Source organism: Cydia amplana, chromosome 9, assembly GCF_948474715.1.
Source record: "Cydia amplana chromosome 9, ilCydAmpl1.1, whole genome shotgun sequence".
In the NCBI taxonomy this organism is placed as follows: Eukaryota; Metazoa; Arthropoda; class Insecta; order Lepidoptera; family Tortricidae; genus Cydia; species Cydia amplana.
The window spans coordinates 12,051,792-12,075,371 of record NC_086077.1 but is presented as its reverse complement, the minus strand read 5'-3'; the positions used below and the strand labels follow the sequence as shown (position 1 = coordinate 12,075,371).

Genomic DNA, 23,580 nt, shown 5'->3' with positions numbered 1-23,580 from the left:
TAATAAGTTATTTAATATCGCTAGTTTAAATACAGAGGTACGTGTTATTATTTCTACCACGATTCAATTGAGGTTAAGAACTTGTACAGCGAGCGGACAGTATAATAAAAGAAATCTGATATATAACTATATCTAGTTTAGGAAAATCTACATTAAATATTTAGGATTAGGACATGGTAAAACGTGGTGAGTACATGCACAGTTAGGTAGGTAGGTATAAGCCATTTAATCAAGATATAAAAATGTGTAGGAAGCTTTAACATCCAAATTAGGCATTAAATACTAATCTGATGATGAATCAGGTGCGGTATTCGAGCTTAAATGACACGAGAATTCCATTCTTATTAGCAGTGCAGTCAGTCAACTTGACAACCCAAATTAAGTTATACAGTTTTAAAATATGTTGCACCGGCTTAAATCTTTGTAGGTATATAATATCGATTCATAACGATATTCCGTTTTAGACTCGAGTAAAAAAATCAATGTTTTAAGTACTTTCTACAATATAGTTATAGCTAGGTACGTACAAAGATGTAAATTAAACCATGAATTTATATAATTGCTTTCAATGCGTCGTCATCGGTGACATCTTTCGCCGGTGGCAACACGCTTTCCAATATATTCGAAATACATTGTGAATAGACAATAAATACAATAATACAGGTATACCATGTGAGTTTAAAAGGATGTATATGTAGTAAACAATTGGCATATGCAATGCTAGATGGTATGAGGCAACGGCGGCGGGTGGGCGTTTGGTGCGGTGAACGACTGGCCGCGATGCCGACCAGCATTGTCTCCCCAGTCGTTCAACTCCGTTTCCCACGAGACTGCGAAATGGCCATTGCCAAAGCCCAAATACAAATAACCTAGACGCGCCGCAGACGCTGCTAAATCCGTCTCGGCTTGGAACTCACGAGTGTCGTTATCGCGGAATCGGTATTGATCATTGTTACTCCATTTTGCTATTGATCTGATACTTTCTGGGTTAACTCTGTACTAAGTGATGTTCGGATTGTGATTATTGATTTTTACACCATTACAAATGAAATACTGTTATAAAACGTGTATCAAATATAGGTTACGTTACAAATAAAATAATCAATAACTGCAATCGGCACGTTTTGATACTTGCGAATTTCAAATTAATAATAACACAAGCCAATATTATTTGAGTATCTAAATAATTCATCGATGGGTTTGATTGTGCTATTATAAAATCCAATGGTAAACAGTTCCATAAAAGACGGGGACTCATCCATATTCGGCTTAATTGTATTGTCTGGATCGTGCCGCTATTTACAGGCTAATGTCCAATGTTTATGTGTCAAGTGATCAAGTCTGGATTTGAAACAGTAGAGCGGTGGAGGCAGTCTATTGATGTTTAAGCTTATGGTGACGGGACGTGTGGAGTTGGTGTAATAGTTGGTAGTGCGCGGGCGCCGTGGGCGCGCCGCAGGCCCGCGTGGGCGCCGCGTGACTCACGCCGACATCCGACACGTCCGATACGTATCCGGAACCACTAACTAGCCACTATTGCCATCGCACGTCAAACGGGCACGCGAGCCTGTGCGACACAATACACATTCTAATAGCCTCTTATCAGGTAGATTGAATCACATACGTTTCGATACAATAAAACACTAAATATATTAAAATATCGGTGAATTCCTTGAAAGAAATGATATAAAAACAGAATCAATAAATTATTCTAACAAGTTATGTATGTATCTTTCAAAATTGCTTGAGCTAAAACTAAAGATTCTGTTTTAATTATTTCATGTTCAAATATGGGTGCTGATTTATTGGTCGGTGACTTATGGACACCTACGCTCGCGAATAGACTCAATGCGACTTTTATGAATGGAACTATAATTGATTTTCTTGCGCAGTTCACTGTATTATTCATATATCATTTAATGAATATTTATAATACCGATATTTTAATAACAAACTTTTAATTAACGATGCCTAACAAGTACCGTGTAGAATTCATAGCTTAATTCATTTAAGCAACATAACAATGAGCTTTCCCGGGAGAAATGTCGCTGCTCGGAAGACACAATGAGTGAATCTCCGCATTGCGGGGTTTTATCTAAATCTAGCATATTAATGTTAGATTTAGTGTGGCAAAGTGGTGTGCCGGGCACGTGAACGCTGGGAGTTTCCCACGCGCCCACCTCCGCATTATTATGTTCAAATCTCTTCTAGTCTCTTTCCATTATTACAATGCCGAGAAAGTACACCATACGTTTTGCAAGTGGGAAGAATTGATATGCAACGTTTGTTAAAAGTATTAATTAAATTTAATAAACACTGTAAAATTCAAGCACCTGTTTTAATCACGACTTTGTATTATTAGGATAAGTGAAGTAACATATCATATCGATTTATGGATTGCATAGTAAAAATAAAAATGATATAAAGTAGTGACCCGTTAAGTCGATGTAATTGTAACCAAATTAGGGTGGCTCGAGTAATTGACTGGGTCGGTGGTCAGCGCGTGGAACTCGGGGCAAGGTGTGCTTTGCTTTCCTACCAATGCTTCCGGTTCCGACAACCGCTTGTTGTTATTCATTGCTACGTGCCGGCGTTTTAGAGGGAACCTGTCACAAGTATTGATATACTTACTAGGAGGTCCCAACCCTTTCTAAATTTGTTACACAATAATCACTGTGACCAATAAACGATTTTTTCATTTTTCATTTTCATTTCATTTTCACCTGAACCAAGCCGTTAAATAAATTATAGCAGTGTTACGTAGGTATATAACATATTCAGTTTTTCCGATTATTGTTGTCTGATAGAAATAAACTGTATTTAAATATTATTGAATGTAATTAGGTAAAAATTCTTCGTTTTATGCTACCATACTAAGGAATTACAGGAGGTTATGTAAATAGTAATGTATTTTGTGTAACATTTTAGGTTTAGGTGTACATTTTGCATTCAGCCAAATGTGTGATACCTACTTATCAAATTATAATACTGAAGGTATTTACATTCCATGTTCATTTAAAATGCAATAGCATTTATTAATGTAATAATTAATTAGGTATGAGACGATTGAATTGATGACCAGTTTCATTGAATACAATGAGCTGCCCACTAGCAGACAGTTTGGTTACTTGACTGGTTTCTCATTCACCATTCATTGGGTTTATGAATGAATTGTGACATACATACTTTGCTACTTGGAGTGTTCGGCAAGTCGCGACATGTTCACGCTGGTTACTTGGCCGGCGGCCCGGCTGTCATGATTTTGACAGAAAAAGATGTACAGTATCATTATTGCACAATTATTACAAAGAATCAGTATCAAAACGAATAAATGAGAATACGTTAAACTGTCTGGGAAAATATTAGTAATATATTACATTTGTAAGGTGTCAAATTGTCAATATCATCTTTGAAGTAGATATTATGTTATTATTGAAATAAGGTCACCAAACTTAAGTAGGTATGCATAGATAGGTAGGCTTTGGTTTGTAGGAGGGTAAAGCCCATCTTACTAAGCTCTTAATACGATGAATTGGCAAGCCTATGAAATATGACGGTTATAGGTTTATAGTGAGTATAGTGACGTTATAGTTTGACATTTATAATATTAAGAGTCACAAGAAGTACAAAAACCTAGTCGGTGCAATACAATAGATGTTACGCTCTTATTTTAAAACGTACAAGTAACAAATTATATCTTTGTTTGGTACTTATCTTGTTAGAAAAGGTAATAAAAAAATAGAGCGAGGAGCTAGAAGTTTTGTATATAAACTCTTGTTTTACTAGAAGCAACAGTAGCAGTTGTACAGTTTGGGAGCCGATAAATTTGTTGAAAACAAAAATAAAGACTAGGCTATACTATTTCAGCGTAAGTAGCATAACATTGAACAGCATAATTGTGCAAGGTTGCCTAAGTTCGTTAATATAATTACTAGGTCTATATGCGAGGTAAAATCGCGTGTGAGAATTAAACTAACCTATTGCAAGTTGCACAACTTCGTAACCTGTGTGCTCTATTTTTTCGGAGGTGCTAATTTTTAAGGTCATACGATGCAAATATGATTTGACCTGGCTAACTGGCGATTGGCGATCATTTAGTATTTTTAACATTTCCGTTTTAATTGTAAACCGTATAGGTGTTACGGTTTTATAATTGACTGGAAAAGATCCAAGTGATCTCAATCCGTGGGCCAAACAAATCGTTCATGACCAATTTTTATCTCAAATCGATAGGTAGATGTGCCACGATCGGCGTATCGGATTGTCTCGTTTCGGTTAATTTTATTTCGATGGCTAGTAAAATTCATGTCAATACGATGTCGTACCGTGAAGTCAGTAGCGGTTGTTCTACATAAAAAATGCAGCATAAATCACGGTTCAAGTTCCCAGGCGATTACTCACGCTCGTGAGCCTTTTGCAGGTGAAAAGAATCGGTTTGTTTCGATATAAAACAGAAAACTTCGATTTCCAGATCTTATCTAATGGATAGTTTCTTTATATAAAGTAAAAAAAAAAACGATTCAAGGTGTGCGATTGGCTTTTACACTAAAATCCTATTTTAAAATTTCTAGCGATTCTCAAAAATCTAGTGTAGTACTTTTCAATTGGAACCTGGAAATATGAACAAAACAGAAAACGTTATGATTATAACTTATCATAATAAGATCTCTTTTTTTTTATTTCTGCAGAATTATAAAATATCAAAAAAATACGTAAAATTTAAACATGACAGCTACGAATGAATACCATTTTTTCACGACGACGACTTCATTTAGTGTTACAACTTGGTTAGCGTTAGATCAATGCATAAGTTTATTAAGAATTTATTATAAAATGTAGTCAAGTATGATACCTATTGAATTGTTTACAATAGAACCAATAATAAAATAGGAATAAATAGTTAAATCAATCAATTATCGAAAAAAAAAAATCAAGTCAGAAGTATAAAATCTTCAAGGATCAAAATGTATCCGTCAGTGTACAGCAGTGTTTATAGCAAGTGCATATTTACCAATTTTAATGAATGAATTAAATGCTAAACCATTCAGAATTTAACAGATTTTCATTAAACCTACTGAGTTGAAATAAATAAAGGTATATGTACTTACCAAAAACATGACAAGCAACAACAACAAATCTTTTGCTAAGATTGGTGAAGTTATAGTTTCTTATAATTAACTTAATTTGTTGGTTAAATAATAACGACGTAAATGTAAGTTATACAAAATAACTTAGTTGAATGTTTAATCTATCATCGAATCGATTGCCGAATCAAAAAACAAAGTTTGAAGGTTTTGTTGACAGCCAATAACACCGACAACGGGTAATCTACTTCATTTACTTAGTTTTTAAACAGTTATAAGATTAATAGATGTAATTCTGCTTTAATTCCAACCAAATGTATAAAAAAAAGTAAACACCAAACAATTTGACATTACCTACAACTACATCAAATAGTAACATAAAATTGTAGGTTAACATAAAAACAAAACCACTAACTTACCCATAATTTTTGAGAATTATTGAAACTGTCACAATGTTCTCGTTCTTATAATAAATAATGAACACTGCACTTTCTAGTCTCTATTAACAATAGTATAACTGTTTTTTGTGAAACTTTTAATTAATGTGGTTTGTTACAGAACTTAGAGAAGACGCGAGCGTGAAACAGCTGAGATATAGCAAACGGTGACACGCACTCTCCGCTCGAGCGCTAAGCACAGACTGACGGACGGAATGGAACGAACGCATGTAGACGTTTCATTCCATTTGCATCGTTCTTTTCTTTTTGCCTGGCGGCTGCCGGAATCGGATTGGCACCCTAAACGCAAGGGAGTTTTATATGTATAGCTGGCTAAGGAGGGGTAGTTTAAAAAAAAAATGATTGTTTGTGAATGGTGAAAGAACTTCGTGCCTAATTGTGTGGTTAATCCATTTAAATATCTTAAGAAATAAACAATAACCTATTATTGTTTACTTCTTTGGCAATTTTTATTTATTGTCATAGGTTGTTTGTTGTTTTTATTTGTAGGTAATATAGTAGGTACGTTACTTATTTAGAATTCAATTAGGTAGGCCTAACAGTGGCGGATTTGCAGTGTTGGCCGCCCTAGTAGGCCCCAGCCAGGCCCATTATTTATTGCAGATCAGGGATGTTGCGAATATCCGCATCCGCAACCGCGGAACTTCCGCATTATTTTCAACATCCGCATCAGCATCCGCATAAAATCGATGCGGATTTAATGCGGATGCGGATGTGGAACAGGTCGGTACAGGAACGTCTTAGCATCGGCGTAAGTGCTAGACTGCTAGGTAATTTAGTAATTAACCAAAAAACCTATTAGAAATGAGCAGTCAAGCGTGAGTGGGACTTAATGTACGGAACCCTTGGAACGCGAGTCCGACTCGCACTTGGCCGGTTTTTTGAAATAAAAATTACTAAAATTACTATCTTGACATCCGCATCCGCAACCGCGGATGTCAAAAAATCGGCATCCGCAACATCCCTGTTGCAGATAACAAATGATCCATATATTACATTAAAATAAAAATTATGTAGGTACACAAAAGTTTAAGCGTGAAGAGGTAATAGACAGACAGACAGACAGACAGTTACTTTCGCATTTTACTTACCTATAGTATTAATATTACTAGCGATCCGCCCCGGCTTCGCACGGGTTAACAAATTATACATAAACCTTCCTCTTGAATCACTCTATCTCACATCTATTTAAAAAAACCGCATCAAAATCCGTTACATAGGGACAGACAGACAGCGGGAAGCGACTTTGTTTATAAGTACTATGTAGTGATACATACATAGAAGGAATGGCTAAGAAAAACATAAATAAGTAGGTAGGTAGGTATAGGCACAGAATAAATAATAATACTAAGTACAGAAGACTCACTCTAACAAAACGCGTCTGTTACGATCAGCACAGATATGGCCGCTAGGTGGCGACAGCGCCACGCGCGGCTTATGGCTAGCCACCAAAATTGGGGCCGAACGGATGTACTTTTAGCTACCTGTAGCAAAGCGATGAAACCGCAGAGTGAGACACGCCTGGTATAGGTACAAGTACAACATTTTATGTAGTTATATTATACTTAACTTTTATTGACCGAGCGAAAGTGAAGCTCCCTTTCAGCTTGGGCAAAATATCCTTTCGTACCTATGTCGGGCTGTTCTTTATTGTTTCGTATTTCTCTACAGCTTACAGAACTTTTTCAGTGTAAGATTGCAGCGGGTGTGTAACTAATGAGAGCTTTCTTGAGACCGTTTATTTCATACATCCAAACTACCTACGATCATGAAAAGGTAAGGGACGAATCAAATTAGGGGTCATCCATTAATTACGTCACACGAATTCCTAGGTTTTTTGACCCCTCCCCCCCTCCTTGTCACACTTGGTCACATTTGGCAAACCCCTCCCCCCTAGTGTGACGTCACATTTTTTCTACGAAATCGCCAAATCGAATTAAGTACCTAAGTATTATTAATATTTTATCAAAATATTTTTGACGATATAAATATTAGTAATTTTATAACCCAAAACTGCTTAGGAAAGAAAATTAAATGACCCCTTATTGTATTCAATATATATTGTAATAATAGGTAGACCTATAAATACTTGTCAATACGGTTTCCATTTTTTTTGGTAATATCTAGCGCGTGACACTCATTTGTCTATATGAGGCCCCCATTGTCACCATTAGGCCTCTCCTCCTAGTCCTCCTACGTTAAGTTAAACTGTCACTAAATAGGTAATTTTATAAGTATGTATGTAAGTAATATTTTATCGAAGGAACTGAGTTATGGCATGACCAACTAGGCGCCTAGGTAGGCGCGGCGAGCTCCAAGCGGCATACAAAATTCAAACATCTGATCTCGATTTGACATTATAGTCACAGACGTCACAGTCAAAGAATTTAATTTCAGTACCACTTCGTACCTTGTCGCAGTGACAATAGCATGAGAGTACCTAGCGATTTTCATATTGATTGTCACTGTGACAAGGTACGAAAAGGGTAGGTACGGAAATTAAATTCTTTGAGCGTACTTAGGACTGGTGCAAGTCAGATGCACTGCGAGTCTCGATACAAATCTAGATTTTAAAGGTAAGTTTTTAAAATTTAGAATGCCACAAGCAAATTAGGTAGGTAGTTTACACGTGGGCCGCCTAGCACGGTTACCTTCGGACTCAGGTAGTGCCAGATGTGCAACTTACAATACCTTTAATACCTTTATAACACCGATCTAGGAACAAAACCTAGTTTTTGTGTCATTGTTTACCAATATTTAAAAAGGAAACATTTGTTCTAAATCGTCAATTTGCTGCACAAATGTTCGACATGTGTTTGGGTCGCTGATTTTAAGTAATTACGTTCCTTTATCCTTGCCAGGTGTGCTTGCTTATTTCTTATGGTTATTGCACGGCTATTTGCTTTTTAGGGTTTTACTTACTTAATACTTTGTGGGTGTTCTGAAAACAACGGTAAGTACCTAAATCAATGAGTTTTAGTGATTTTTTTTTTCATTCGTATTTACCTAAAGTCTATTTTTTTATTTGGTAGACTACAATGACATTTCATAGTATGAAATGACATTTTATGTTCATACTATGAACTGTCATTTCAGTCTACCGAATAAAAAAATAGACTTTACCTACTTGTAAAAAACCCCAAAAAGTAACAGTTATTTCAACTTGGAATTAAAATCTTGTCTTCGGATAAGGTGCATTTAAAATTTCTATTATATAAACTCAAAACTGTAAAATCCGAGATCTCATCGGGTTAGGGGTTGTGCACAAATCACGCGAGACGTGTTCGGCTACTTTTTTTCATTCGACCTAATTCTAGGATACACGCTCCAAAATTTCGCTACAAAATAGAAAACTATGAAGTTTTCATCAGAAGTTGTCCTTTCTAAATTTCTTAATGAAGTTCGTTGAACTATGACAGCTGGTCAGCCGCACCAAAAAGGTAGGACCTTTTTCTAGTAGGAGTCTTTTTCTTTTCAAGTAGGAGTCTCGGTGAACTACCTTTATCAAAGGCACGAGACACACACGGTCCGTCACTGGAGCGCGCTAATGATATTTTACGCCTTATTGGCACGATCACAGCAGCCGACGCCGAGGATTAGCGTGCTGCTCCCACATATGACTATGTTCGTATTTCGGCTTTCGTAAAAGGTGTTAACTTATTAGAAAAGTTAATAAATATTTTAGAATCATGCCAAGTGGAAATTGTCTCTGGGAATAAAGACGTGGTGTGGCTTTTAATTTGTATACTTATATTTTTCTTTTGCTAACCGGAAGCCTCTCTAAGGCTCTGTACTGTCTGTAAAACATGTCGCGCGTAGTGTCCGTCTATTGAATTTTAAGCTCTACACCGACTTTGACGTGACATATGGCAAAATTGGCAAAGTGTAAAAGTAGGTACCGCAAAAAGTGTAGTCATATTTCCATGGAAATTTAACGTTTTTCATCACACACACTATACAGGGTGGCGCATTCAGATCGGTCAGTATGCGAAAATCTGAAACTATAAGACATACGACGATCTCTTCTTAGGAACCATGTCATCGATTTTAGTAACAAGAAAAACTGCATTCATACATTAAAAAAAAATGTGTACTCAGCTCGGGAATCGAACCCGGACGTTTTGAAAAAAAAAATCTAAAATTATTTCTATTTAGATATCGATTGTGTAGGTCTTAAGCAGTAAATGTTACTATGAAACATGATGTCTGAAATGAATAAAATGCATTGTTTTCATATCCTTTAATTTATTTTAGTATGTTTTCGAAATGGCCACCATTTTTTTCAATACATTTTACATAAAAAAAATTTAAATGTATGAATGCAGTTTTTCTTGTTACTAAAATCGATGACATGGTTCCTAAGAAGAGATCGTCGTATGTCTTATAGTTTCAGATTTTCCCATACTGACCGATCTAAATGCGCCACCCTGTATATACCTACGCCATTGTACAGCCTGTCCAGAGTCCGCTTAGACTAAGAATACGAAAACTTCCTAAAATTATACTTATAATTAACATTATTGAACAAACTATTTTACGGAGTTAACGGAGGCCTACATGCCTGCTGCTTCCTTCCGTGTTTCCGTGTACCTAAGGGGCTGTTCATAAATTAGGTACGTCATCTATTTTTGACGATTTTTGACCCCCCCTAAAATCATCCAAAAATCATGCTTAAAATGACTCCGTTTCCTCCTACGTCATGCTACCATCATCCAATGTCCAGTCCATCCAATGTCCAATGTCCCCCCCCCAATTTGAAATGACGTAATTTATGAATAGCCCCTAAGAGGTAGAATCATATTTGACATTATTGATGTACCTGCTCATCACACTATCTTAATAAACTGATATGGTGTTAAGTTTAATAAACTTTTAAAGTTTGCGCCGTGCCATGTGCGGGCCCCCATTACAGCTCAGCAGGTGTCCGCCAGGGGGTCCGATAATTTGGCCAATATTTATCGCAGGACGGCGTCTGCACAAATCGTGCATCATTAGTATCATTACGGCGTCATTTGGCGCGGCGGCGCGCGTAATGCATGCACGGCCACGGCCCATCACTATTTCATCATAGACACTTTTTAGGGTTCCGTACCCAAAGGGTAAAAACGGGACCCTATTACTAAGACTCCGCTGTCCGTCCGTCCGTCCATCTGTCCGTCCGTCCGTCCGTCCGTCCGTCCGTCCGTCCGTCCGTCCGTCCGTCCGTCTGTCACCAGGCTGTATCTCACGAACCGTGATAGCTAGACAGTTGAAATTTTCACAGAGGATGTATTTCTGTTGCTGCTATAACAACAAATACTAAAAACAGAATAAAATAAAGATTTAAGTGGGGCTCCCATACAACAAACGTGATTTTTTACCGAAGTTAAGCAACGTCGAGCGGGCGGGCGGTACTTGGATGGGTGACCGTTTTTTTGCTTGTTTTGCTCTATTTTTTGTTGATGGTGCGGAACCCTCCGTGCGCGAGTCCGACTCGCACTTGGCCGGTTTTTTAATATCCATATTTGGCCAGGCGAAGGCAAATCTAGCAGCCAGCCACTTTTAAGTTTTTGCGGTTTGAGGAAAGGGAAGTCCGCTGTGATTTTTGCTTCTTAGCCATTATCGGCAGCACGCAGTTATCCTCGTAATAAAGGTAGGTACTACAGTTACAATTCTACACAGGTTTAAACTTTAAAGGACTCTCGTCATTACTAAGGGCCATAATCATACTAGGCATTTATTAGAATTAAGGTATATGTAGGTATATTATACATATACATTTCTTTATAGAAAACAGTTCTGATAGTTGGATACTGCATGACACGTATCGCACCGTTAAGTTGTAGGTACCTATTTCAATGTAATAGTCTCTTAGAAGGGATTTTTTGAAATGAAAACTCTAAACTATGTAATTAAGTCGCAGGCAAAGGCTAGTGTAAATAAGTACATATATATTTATTCAAAAGTCTCCAAATTGAGAGCTTCTATGTCAGTGCTCAAAAGCAGGTCCTCGACGCCCCATATACGAGGTTCGCAACACAGGTAACTTAATGGCAAGCCAACACTCCACGTTAACGACTCCAACATATGGCGCCCACTGCTGTCGCGTTATCAGAAATTTGTTAATCTACTCAAAACAGCCAGTCATCCCGGCTGTTCCGTATTACTGTTATTTGAGGGTACGAGTATCATATCATTACTATGATTAAATTATTGGGAACCTGGGTTATATGTATACGTATACATATTCGTATTTATTGCGTTCGACGAGTTCGTCTCAATTTGTACAAGGTTAGATATAATTTTAGAGATGAATATTTAATGTCTATTACGCTAATACGGGAAGAAAACAATGTTATTGGCGCTATCGAAAAACTTAAAAAACGAGCGAACCAAGTGCGAGTCGGACTCGCGCACGGAGGGTTCCGCACCATCAACAAAAAATAGAGCAAAACAAGCAAAAAACGGTCACCCATCTGACCTACCTAGTACTGACTACTGACCCCGCCCGACGTTGCTTAACTTCGGTCAAAAGTCACGTTTGTTGTATGGGAGCCCCACTTAAATCTTTATTTTATTCTGTTTTTAGTATTTGTTGTTATAGCGGCAACAGAAATACATCATCTGTGAAAATTTCAACTGTGTAGCTATCACGGTTCGTGGGATACAGCCTGGTGACAGACGGACGGACGGACGGACGGACAGCGGAGTCTTAGTAATAGGGTCCCGTTTTTACCCTTTGGGTACGGAACCCTAAAAAAGGAATCTTAAATCCATAATAAAATACATACAACAAATAAATCATGGATATTTCTGGAGGACAGGTAAAAAACATGGTTTTATATTATAACTGGTACGAGCTAGGCATAAATACTTTGCCTCATTTACTGTCAATTCATTTAGTAGGTACATACATTTCCAACTTTTTAGTCTAGTAACTTTTCCCTTAGGCCATAGTCCCCGATTTTTATTAAGTACCTACTTACTAGCACCAATTTTTTTAGTGTTCTTAGTTTTAATCTCTCTAGATGTCTTTGTGTCTCTAGAGAAATCTAGCGTAATGTTCAATTATTCGCACCTACATATTTGTTCGTGTTCTTAGTCTTAATCCATTTGTCACTAGATGTTCAAACTATTAAACAGAAACATTTCCTTCCTCAATTATCCCACCATTGGCTTTTAATTGGCTTTCAACATATTTTTTTGGCGATAATTGAAATCAAATCAAATGCCTACTTTACGAAGCACTGTTTAAATTAGACGCAGCGCACACACGCTTTTACAAAGATTAAAAGATTACGCCTGACTTTGATAAATCGTGCTCTAGAAAAGTCCCCATTACCACATCTCGCCGATATTAAATATTATTTTACGCCGTGTGTGCGGCAACGTTCTCGTAACAATACGTTTTTCCAAATAAACGATACAGCGCGAGTTTCTCTTCCGTTATTTGATAAGTGACGAGCGGCGCGCTTCATGTGCTTCAGCTGCATAATAAAGTACTTACTTATAATTTTATTAATAAATAGTTCAGCGTTCACCTGTATGTGTTTAAATATAGGGAAAATTGATATATTTTGTCATTGCCAATTGTCGTGGATTCGTAGAAACGTTTCATATTAATCTACACAATACCTATCCGATCGGTACCTACCTACCCACCTCTGATATTCAGTTCTACATCCGAATCATCCGATAACATTTCCGTGTTTCCGATTCCAATTTAGCAATTTTATATGTAGCTCGCGGGTCTCCGGCATGGGAGTCGAAGCCTAAGCCATCAGTTTTGGCCCATAGATAAGACAATGCTGAAATTATACGGCGAATCGGCAGATGTTTTTGAGAGCGGTCAATATTTAAAGAGGCTGGAAGCGGCTAGCCACGGCTTTAGCCACTCCGGCGCATAATTTGGACAAATCGATTTAGATCGGGCGGCGCTTTTGTACGATGATTTAGTAGCACCGACAAATTGGGCTCATCGGTGATCGATATAAGTAGGGTTACCAAAGTTACTACACCAGATACATATGAAAATGCATGATTAAATCAATGGAATCCCGACTTATATGAGAAAACCCAAGCAATAAAAAATCTCTTTATTCTTTTAAACTTTGTAGGTAGGTATACTAAATGTAGGTATGTCTCTCTCTACCAAAGTTAGCACTGAGACAAAGCCACTTACCTACATGTGGTGTAAAAGCTTCAGTATATATCGGTATTTGTCTTATAATTTAGAGAGAGGAGGCATGTGCCCAGCACTGCAGTGGGACACTCTCAGGCTAAAAAATACTTACAAAATAACATTTAATATTCTATTTAAATACTCTTATCAAAAAACTGTTGCTCTTCAGTACTTATTTCCTAGGAAATAGGAATCCTTCCTGACTCCTGGTAACCCTGGATACAGGTCTCCACGTAATCTGGATTCAAGCGGTCAGCAATTACAAGGAGTTGAAAGTAAACTGCCAGCAATTTCGTTCACTTAGTCCGCCCGTCATTACATGAAGGTTTCCAAAATATTCAACGTTACTTTTAGCTTTCAACTTTATATATATGTACTAGCGACGCCGCCCGCGCTTTGCTCGGGTTAACAAATTATACACTTAAACCTTCCTCAAGAATTACTGTATTGATACTTGTAAATCGCATGAAAATCCGTTCAGTCGGTTTTTAGGTTTATCCCGAACATACAGACGTACAGACGGTAAAAGGGTTAAAGCCTAAAGCGTTGTGTTGATTCCCATTAAGCGCCAGGCGTTAAATGTGATAGATCGAGGCGCATTCTTATTGTAATAACAGGCTATGAATTTGATTAGGATTTGTTATGGATATAATCTGTCAGCTCTGTAATTGACCTTCACCAAGGCAAAAGTATTCTTTATACAAAGGCCGGTGCTCCCAAGTGTAACACTTCGCGTATTTACGTAGGTAATTGGATAATGCTTAAGTCACCCGCTAATTACGTCTTCACGTTGCAATAGATCGCTGTATCTGTTTGGGGTGTGATTCATTAATCATTACACTCGAGATGAGTCACGATAACACCAGGTTATGCTAGAGTGAGTGACCGGCCTTGTAAACATTAGTGAAAACTGTGCTACTCGTGCAGGCGCGTCATCGCGGATTATAACCATAGAATTGTCGGAATAATAAGTAACTCGGGCGCACAGACAAGACATCCTCTAGACTGAGCATAGTAACGCTACCCCCTCTGCCACTTAGGGATCATCCATTAATTAGAATTACATCACACGTTTAGGGGGTGGGAGGGGGTCAAGAAAATGTGACATATTGTGACATGGGGGAAGGGGGGAAACACAAACTTTGTGACGTACCGTCACTTTAACTTCATCAGTAACCGAAAATGTATTTAAATTATTTTATTCGCTGTACATTTAAATAACAAGTTTTTAAAACGATAATCGTTTTTATTCGTTTAATTTTCTTTCCTAAGCAGTTTTGGGTTATAAAATTACTAATATTTATATCGTCAAAAATATTTTGATAAAATATTAATAATACTTAGGTACTTAATTCGATTTGGCGATTTCGTAGCAAAAATGTGACGTCACACTAGGGGGGAGGGGTTTGCCAAATGTGACCAAGTGTGACAAGGAGGGGGGAGGGGTCAAAAAACCTAGAAATTCGTGTGACGTAATTAATGGATGACCCCTTATACGATAGTTTTACTCCATCTTCGAGTCAATCCCGTGCCGTGATTGGTCCGTGTCTTTGAACGGACCAATCACGGCACGGGATTCGCTCACCTCGTCCCCCCGCACCCCCGTATTTTTGGCAGCATCGGTTTCATGAAATAATTGCTCTAGACTCCGTCTAGAGGATTCCTAGTCTATGCTCGGGCGAAAGACGAGAGGTTACCCTCTTGTAGTAAGACTAGTTACTCGTACATACCTACTTGTTTATTTAATCTCATTTGAACATAATAAATATAAATAAATATAGGGACAATCAACAAATCGACATAGTCCTATAGTGACTAAGCTCTTTCAGGCCTGCGTGGGTACCTACTTGATTGACGATTTGTATACAGGTTTTAGGTGAAGAAACTAGCTAGAAAATAATAACACTAAGGTATTGTTGGGTTATACATGTTTATAGAACCAGAGGGCCTAATATACGAAACTCGAAATTTAAAAGTATTAGGTATGCCTCTCTATCGCTCTTGCATGTTCGAGCGACAGAGAGACAGATAAAGAAATTTCGAGTAAGTACAGTAGGTACACAGTTCATCAAGTCTCCCCAGTAAATTCCAGGAACTTGTGCTAATCGTTAAGAAGCAACTCGTTCTGTATTTCTGTTATTAGGCTGTACACATCTACACCATAGCAAATCATGAATTGATTGCTAAATGCGATGTGGGTGGTTTATAGTCTGCAAGCTTATTGCTTTCATTACGTAACTTTAATATACACTATTCGCTACGCTATGACGATGACGTTAGAACTACAAACCTATTTATTTAGTCTGACCAGCCATCCGTGTCAGCAGAATAAAGTACAGTCAGTCACATATATTTCTATGCACTTTAGATCCTTTTAGCAAGGAAGCTTCCGGGGAAAGCAAAATGCAAACTAAGCTTTATTTTGTTCAAGGAAATTTTCGTGGAAGTAGTCATATCATAGATTATTGTATGCGCCGGCTAGTAGGTACTAGTGTTCCTGTGTATTAGCTTCTGATGGGGAGTAACAATGTCAGAACTTTGGAGGTTGCGCTTATCTCAGGTTGAATATCCCGAACCTATACCTAATACCTATGCTTAATTTTATTTTCCGTCTTGGTAATAAAATGCGTTTAAGTTGTGACAAAATATGAAAAGCGATTGGGGTTAGGTGACTCACGGCATTGATCGGATGGCGGGGTGGTGCGTGACCTCTCGGTTATTTATCGTTCGAATGTGCTTTATTCCAGGTAATAACCAGGTAATGGGGGACATTACCCTATTTTGATTGACGATCACGATCGCGGCCGAAAGGGGTGAATTTGGACATTTTTTGCGGCTGTGGACTGTAACATACTGTAAGTATAGTGTTGTATTGTGACTTCTGACAGTCGGATTTTAAGGGGGTTGCATTTCATGAGAGAAAATGACGAAAATGTACTACTCATAATCATCATACCTGTTTTTAGGAGATACGAATTCGATTAAAAAGATTTCAGACTTTGCAACAGTTGTAATAAAGGGCCAGGAATGAAACTCGTTCAAAGTGTCATAAAAGTGTAGGTATATAAGTAGTTTTGTGACGGGAATTGATAGTATAATAGCTGTATAGCTATCCTAATTACTCGTTTCATTTACTCTTGTAAATGAAACGAATAATTAGGATTTTCTTTTGCTTACAGTTCCCAAAGTGTGCGTTATCGTAATGATAATATTGTTGTTATATTACATTCACGTAAGATCGCTGTTTCGTAGCGAGTGTTCTTTTTGCCAAATTAATCTTTAAAGGGGAGTTCGATAAATAATAACCCGAGGGTATCGCCAAAGTGCAACGTTCCCGACACGCAAGCGGTCAAAATCCTGGCTGCGTATTTCCCTACAGATTGCGAGCACAGATGAGTTGAGTTTCCTTGAACTAGCCAGGGCATCATGACCTCGAGCGCTATAATAAGTATGCCTAATCAGAGAGCGCGAGATTAAATGGTTTGTGTGAGCTTTCGACTAGCGCGTGCTCGGCAAGCGATTGTTAAGACACCCCTTGCATGATATCGTAACCTTCGGCGAAATAAAGCTGTAAATCACTAAGAACTCCACATATACATAGGCCATTTCAATCTTGGGGGTAGGATATGAATATGAACGGTCATAACGTAGCCCTCGTTCTGTTTTCAACGAAAATTTGCATTCAAAATTGGAACGCGAATGGCACGAGCGCCCGCGGCGGCGCTACCGATTGCACATTGAGCCGACGTTGATTTTTTTGCAATTTGCGTAATTTGGCGTAAACTTTATTTGAGACGATGATAATTTTGTATTGAAATGAAATGGGGGCTACACGCGATATTTAAATCAGCGGAAATAAACGATTAAATGCCAATTGATATCGGAATCGGTAACGGTCCTAATTCCTTATCCTTAGGGCTACAGCAGGAAGGCGTAAAGCTTTTGATCATTAATGCCAGTGCAATACGTAAGATTGCCCATTAAGCCACTGGTGTGCTACCAGTAGATTAGTCTCATCACACCACAGGGTAAACTAACGTACCTACTTACTAATTATTGTCTACCGGCTCAGTAATGTTGCCACTGGTTATTTTCCTTCAGATCCCTGTTCTCACGATACAAATTAATTATTCATGTCATATAGCACCTTGCACCAGCCTAAACAGTCAAATTATACTATGCTACAGAAATCTCTAAACAACACACAAGTCTCTTTAAATAGCCTGTTCCTCACATGTGTTTTTAGAAATGTTGTTGAAAGATTTGCGTCGGTGACAATGAATCGTTTGGCGTTGAAGCGTCGTCGCTCGGAGCGACACGACTTGACGATCTCGTTTGCGACGGCATCGAACGCGACCTACCCTGCGGCTCGCTGATTGATTACTCTTCTTTCTTAACTTAGAACGACGTATTCTTATAAGAAAAATATAGGACTTATGCCCTTTCTAACTAGGTATTGTCGTTACACAGGTTGCAAGCGCAGTGTCGCTCGAAGCGACCAATGGGACGATTGATTGTGATGTTTTAAACTTCATTTTCTCGCCATTAGCAAATTGAGTTTGTGTTAATGTATGCTGAAGAACTGTCAAGTAAATTGGGCCGTTCACTTCAACCCTAGGGCTTAAAGGCATGTACTTATGTTTACACGTCGTGTTTTTCTTGAAAGAGTATTTTACTAATTAAATAATGTTATTTTTCCACATCCTTTTTTTACAGTTTTCAGGATATTTTTTTTCAAACTGCAGTTTACGTTGCAACTTTGCTGATCTTGATTGTGACAAAAGATATTTCATAGGTAGGTTTTGTTTTTATAGAGCTCAGTATCTTCGGGAGGCGTCTGGTGATGCCCACATCACACTATCTGATCATTGGCACCGCACGATTTTTCTCGCTAATAATGCCAAGTGCGCATAACAAGCCAATTTGTATCAATGGGTTGATCAGGAGTCGTCAACGGATACAAAGCAACCGCCGCACCTGCTTAAGACTTATTCGCATAGGATAACTCTATTCATTTTAGACATATCTGATAGGGACCTTATGTAGTTGATATAAGGTGTTACCAGTTCCAGACGAGGTTTACATAGGCTATTATGAACTGCAAGTCGCAAATTTTAGCCACAAACCGCGGAATGATAGGCGCGCGCGGTTAAGGCCGCTTAAGAGAACTATTTTTATGCCAGCCTCTGTGACGTTGCGTGATGGTGCAAGATAAATGCATCCTTGCATCGATAATTATTCTACTGATCGACCGATTTTAATAAAATTGCCTAGTTAAATAAGTGAGTAAGGAAAAAGTTAAATCGCTAATGTGTATAAACAAAAACGTGTTTTAAATTGTAGGATATTAAGTATGTCGTTACGTTTATTATGGTCTTATCTTTATTAAATTAAACTGTTGATTATCTTCAAAGGTGGTAGAATAATTTATTTCGACGTAAATAATTATATATGGAGGAGACAGTAAGAGTTATTAAAAGGTGGTAGATCCGCTATTATATAAGTATTTTACTGAAAAAATACTTTGCAAGCGTTGTAAATATTAACGGAAGTTAGGTATATCTGTTTTCCAAATAGATAAATAGGAAATATTTAAGAGCTAGTCTGGTTATATTGGGTTAGTCAACTCAGGAGCACGCCCGGAATCCACAACACTGATTGTTCTGGCAGGTGACAATAGTGTGAGATGCGTGTCATATTTGTGTACCTTCGCTAGACAATCTCGGTGTGTCACAGCTAATGAGCAAATGTCAACACTCTTTGTTGAGCATTTTCTATTGTTTTAAAGAAACAAGTCATGCTCGGTGGTCAAGACGCTTCCTCATGGAGTTGGATTATGGGCTTTGGTTCCAGAGAAACAAGGTAAAATCACTTGAAACGATTTATTTCACATAGACCGATGCACATACAAGAATACTTGTTCGCCATGTTCGCTCAACGAAACGCATAGAAAGAGGCGCCATCTCTTGGTGGCAATATTGAAACCTAAAACTAGACAAATAGGTATTTGTGTGGCCAGTGTTTAATTTTCTAATTATTTCAACACTCCCACTAAAATTTAACACTCTAAAATAACAATAAGAACTGTTCAACCAAACCAGTATAGCAAAAATATAAACATCAGTCTGGTTTAGTTCAACACTTTAAAAGGACCAAAAAAACTTAACTAGATAAAATGTTATCTCTTAGATAGGTAAAAGTTTGAGTGGGCAAAGCTTTTGTTAAAATATCTGCTAATTGACTTTTACTTGGTATATAATTAATTTTAATTATGCCCAGCTCTACTTTTTCCCTTATGAAGTTATATTTTACATCAATATGTTTTGTTCTCTTATGATAAACAGGATTATTAATAAGCTTAATTGCTGATTGATTATCAACATGTAACACAACATGGTCAATTTTTTCACCCAATTCTGTCACAAGAAGCTTCAGCCACAGAATCTCCTTTGCGGCTTCACAAGCTGCGACAAATTCTGCCTCGGTTGTGGAGAGAGAAATGGTTTTTTGTTTCTGACTAGACCACGTTATTGGACCATTATTCATTTTAAATATATATCCTGTAGTTGACTTGCGTGTATCTACGTCACTTGCATAATCAGAGTCTGAAAAACCAACAAGATCTTCACTTTCTCCATACTTTATACACAAATCCTGAGTGTTGATCAGATATCTAATTATGCGTTTAACAGCGTTTACATGCTGTTGATTTGGATTATTTACATATCTGCTTAGTACATTTACAGCGTATGAAATGTCAGGCCTCGAGACTGAACACAAAAACAACAAGGAGCCTATAGCTTCCCTATATGGAAAATCCACAGTATTTTCATCTATATTTTTAGTTATAATCACATTAACATCTGCAGGGGTACTAACCGGATTTGCAGAGCTCATACAAAACTTATCAATTATTTGCCTAATATACTCTTTTTGATGAATACATATACAGTCATCAGTTCTTTCAATTTCCATGCCAACAAAGTATTTCAAATTTAATTCTTTAATTTTGAAAGCTTGCTTTAAATAGTTTATTATTTCTTGTATAATCTTTTTATTGGAGGAAATTACAAGGGCATCATCAACATAAATGATTAGAAACACTTTAGTCCCATTAAAAATCCCTATATATATACAATTATCTGCCTGCGATTGTACAAATCCATATTTAGTTAAGAAATGGGTAAACCTTTTGTTCCAGCAACGAGAGGCCTGCTTCAGACCATACAGAGATTTATTTAATTTTAATACATATTTTTTATTTAATGGAACACCGTCAGGAATTTCTATAAAAATATCTTCATCAAGGTACCCATTAAGGAAAGCAGTTTTTACATCAAATTGCTGAATTTCTAATTTATATTTTGCTGCAATAGACAGAAGTATTCTAATAGAGTCATACCTTGTTGTCGGAGAGAATATTTCCTGATAGTCTACATCTTTGATCTGGTTAAATCCTCGAGCACACAAACGAGCCTTATAACGTGTTTGATCATTTTCAGTTTTCTTTATAGCAAAAACCCATTTTGTAGTTAGAGTGCGTTGACCGGACCTTTCAACTGGACTCCATGTATTATTTTCTTTGTGTGCCGACAGTTCTTCTTTAATAGCTTCTGACCATTCTTTTCTTTGCGGGCTCTGCAAGGCTTCAGCATATGTTTGAGGCAATGACAGCTCGACGAAATTAGCTTCCAAGTTTCTGTTATTTCGTGGTCTTAGAAGTATATCTCTACGTGGCACGAGTTCTATGTCTTCAGACTGCTCATACGTTTGATCATCACTGTTACAACTTAGTATGCTGTCTGACCCTGATGTAGAGGCTTCTACCAGTGTATCATCCACTAGACTTACTTCCTCTTCAGTCTCATCACAGTTCTTCTCTTCACTATCATCCTCAAGACACATTTGCACTATATTTTTTCTTATTTCTGGTACTTGATTCTCATCAAATATGACATTTCTAGATATTTTTACTGTCTTTGTATTTATGTCATACATTCTGTAGTTGGTGTTATCATAACCAACTAATATCATTTTCTCACTCTTCTTTTCCAGCTTCGTTCTTAACTGATCGGGAATATGGACATAGCCGACACTACCAAATACCTTCACATGGCCTAGCTGAGGTTTGGTGCCATTCCACAGCTCGAATGGTGTTTTCATTGGAGTTTGGCTAGAGGATGTTCTGTTTAATATGTACACTGCACAGTTTACAGCTTCTGCCCATAGATTTAGTGGCACATCTCTTGCGTACAGCATTGAACGAGCAGCTTGAACAATTGTACGTAGCTCGCGTTCGGCCCGACCGTTCTGTTGAGATGTGTAGGGGGCAGTGCGCTCATGAATTATCCCCTCCTTGTCCATATAATCTTGAAGAACTTTATTTACATACTCTCCACCATTATCAGTATGCAAATATCTAACACTGTGCATGTATTTATTTTTCACAATATTATTATACTTCTTGAACATTTCTATGACATCACTTTTATTTTTAATGAAATATACATGCCTGTAACTTGTAGCTGCATCTTTGAATAACACAAAGTATCTCATTCCTTGGACTGAAGTGTGGCTCATGGGTCCACAGACATCGCTGTATACTAAGTCACCAGGCTGTAGTTCTCCTCTTACAGATTTGTGAAATGGAAACTTGCATTGTTTCCCATATGCACATGCCTCACAAACAAAGTCAGTTTTTTCATTGTCTTTTATTTTTAGACCTTCAACAACACTATTCGCACACATTGTTTTCATTTCTTTTAGATTAATATGACATAAGCGTTCATGCCACTTTTTAATGTCATTTTGGTCTTTTAGCACTAAATTACAAGTCTCTGGAACCACTGTTTTTATATTTAACACATATAAATTATTTTCTGTGATTTTAGCGCTCATAACTACTTGATTGTCTTTATAAATTAACGCACTCAAGTTTTTCTTTATAATAGTGTAAGATTTTCTTATTATCACACCCTCAGAAAATAAGTTTCTATGAAAACTTGGTACATACAGCACACCTTGCAGTTCACTATTCTCCCACTGTCCATTGACAAGTCTTTTTATTAACACTTTGCCGATACCACACACTTCGACAGTTTGTTTGTTTCCTAATGTCAATGATTTCTGGTCGCACTCATAAAGTTCAGAGAAGTAGTCTTTCCTATAAGTAATGTGAGCCGATGACCCACTGTCTAAGATCCAAGTGTTTTCTTCAGCATGAAAAGAGCTATCTTCTATATTAAATGCCATCATGTCTGTAGCTTCCTTCTGCGATTTCCCATTCTTGGATTTTCTTGGAAAGCGACACTCTTTTGAAAAATGACCCCGCTTTCCACAATTATAACATTCAAAACGATGTTTTGAGTTTCTATTTTGGTTTGTACCACTCCCAGATGCTTGCGACTGATTTTGTGACGGTATATCTCGATTCTGTTTAGGTTGATTCTTCCATGACTTCCCAGCTACTAGAAGAGCTGTCTCTTGTTCTTCTACAGATGCCAAGCTTGCTTCTTCATCTAATAGACGAGCGGTTAAGTTATTAAGAGTTTGTTTATCAGAAGATAATGACATCCAGGCTTGACGCAGCGATCTATATTTAAGAGGCAGTGTCCCAAGTATTTTGGTAATTATTGCCATATCGCTAACAGTTTCGCCGCTTTCTTTCAATTGTTTTGCTAAGGTCTCCACTTTCGAAATATGTTGTGCCACACTATCACCCGGTGACATTTTATAATGATAAAACTTCTCGTGGATTAACATTTTGCAAAGTTCACTCTTTTGTTCATAAATTGATTCAAGTTTTGACATAATTTCCGAAGCAGTTTCGCAGTTTTCTATGAGTGTAATTTGCTTGAAGTCCATCGAAGACGTAATT

The 23,580-nt window shown here is 37.5% G+C and overlaps 1 protein-coding gene across 2 annotated transcripts in view; it reads right to left on the bottom strand.

Annotated features, from left to right (window-relative positions):
* LOC134651142 (rhomboid-related protein 3) overlaps window positions 1-23,580 on the bottom strand; it is a 192,485-nt gene that overhangs the window by 13,141 nt on the left and 155,764 nt on the right. Inside the window, exon 1 of one of the 2 annotated variants that reach the window (XM_063506172.1) lies at window positions 5,504-5,956. The exons of the other annotated variant lie outside the window; for it this stretch is intronic. The gene's annotated coding sequence lies outside the window, so the exon portion shown is untranslated. Of the gene's footprint in view, window positions 1-5,503; window positions 5,957-23,580 lie in introns of those variants that run through there. 2 annotated transcript variants of the gene reach the window in all.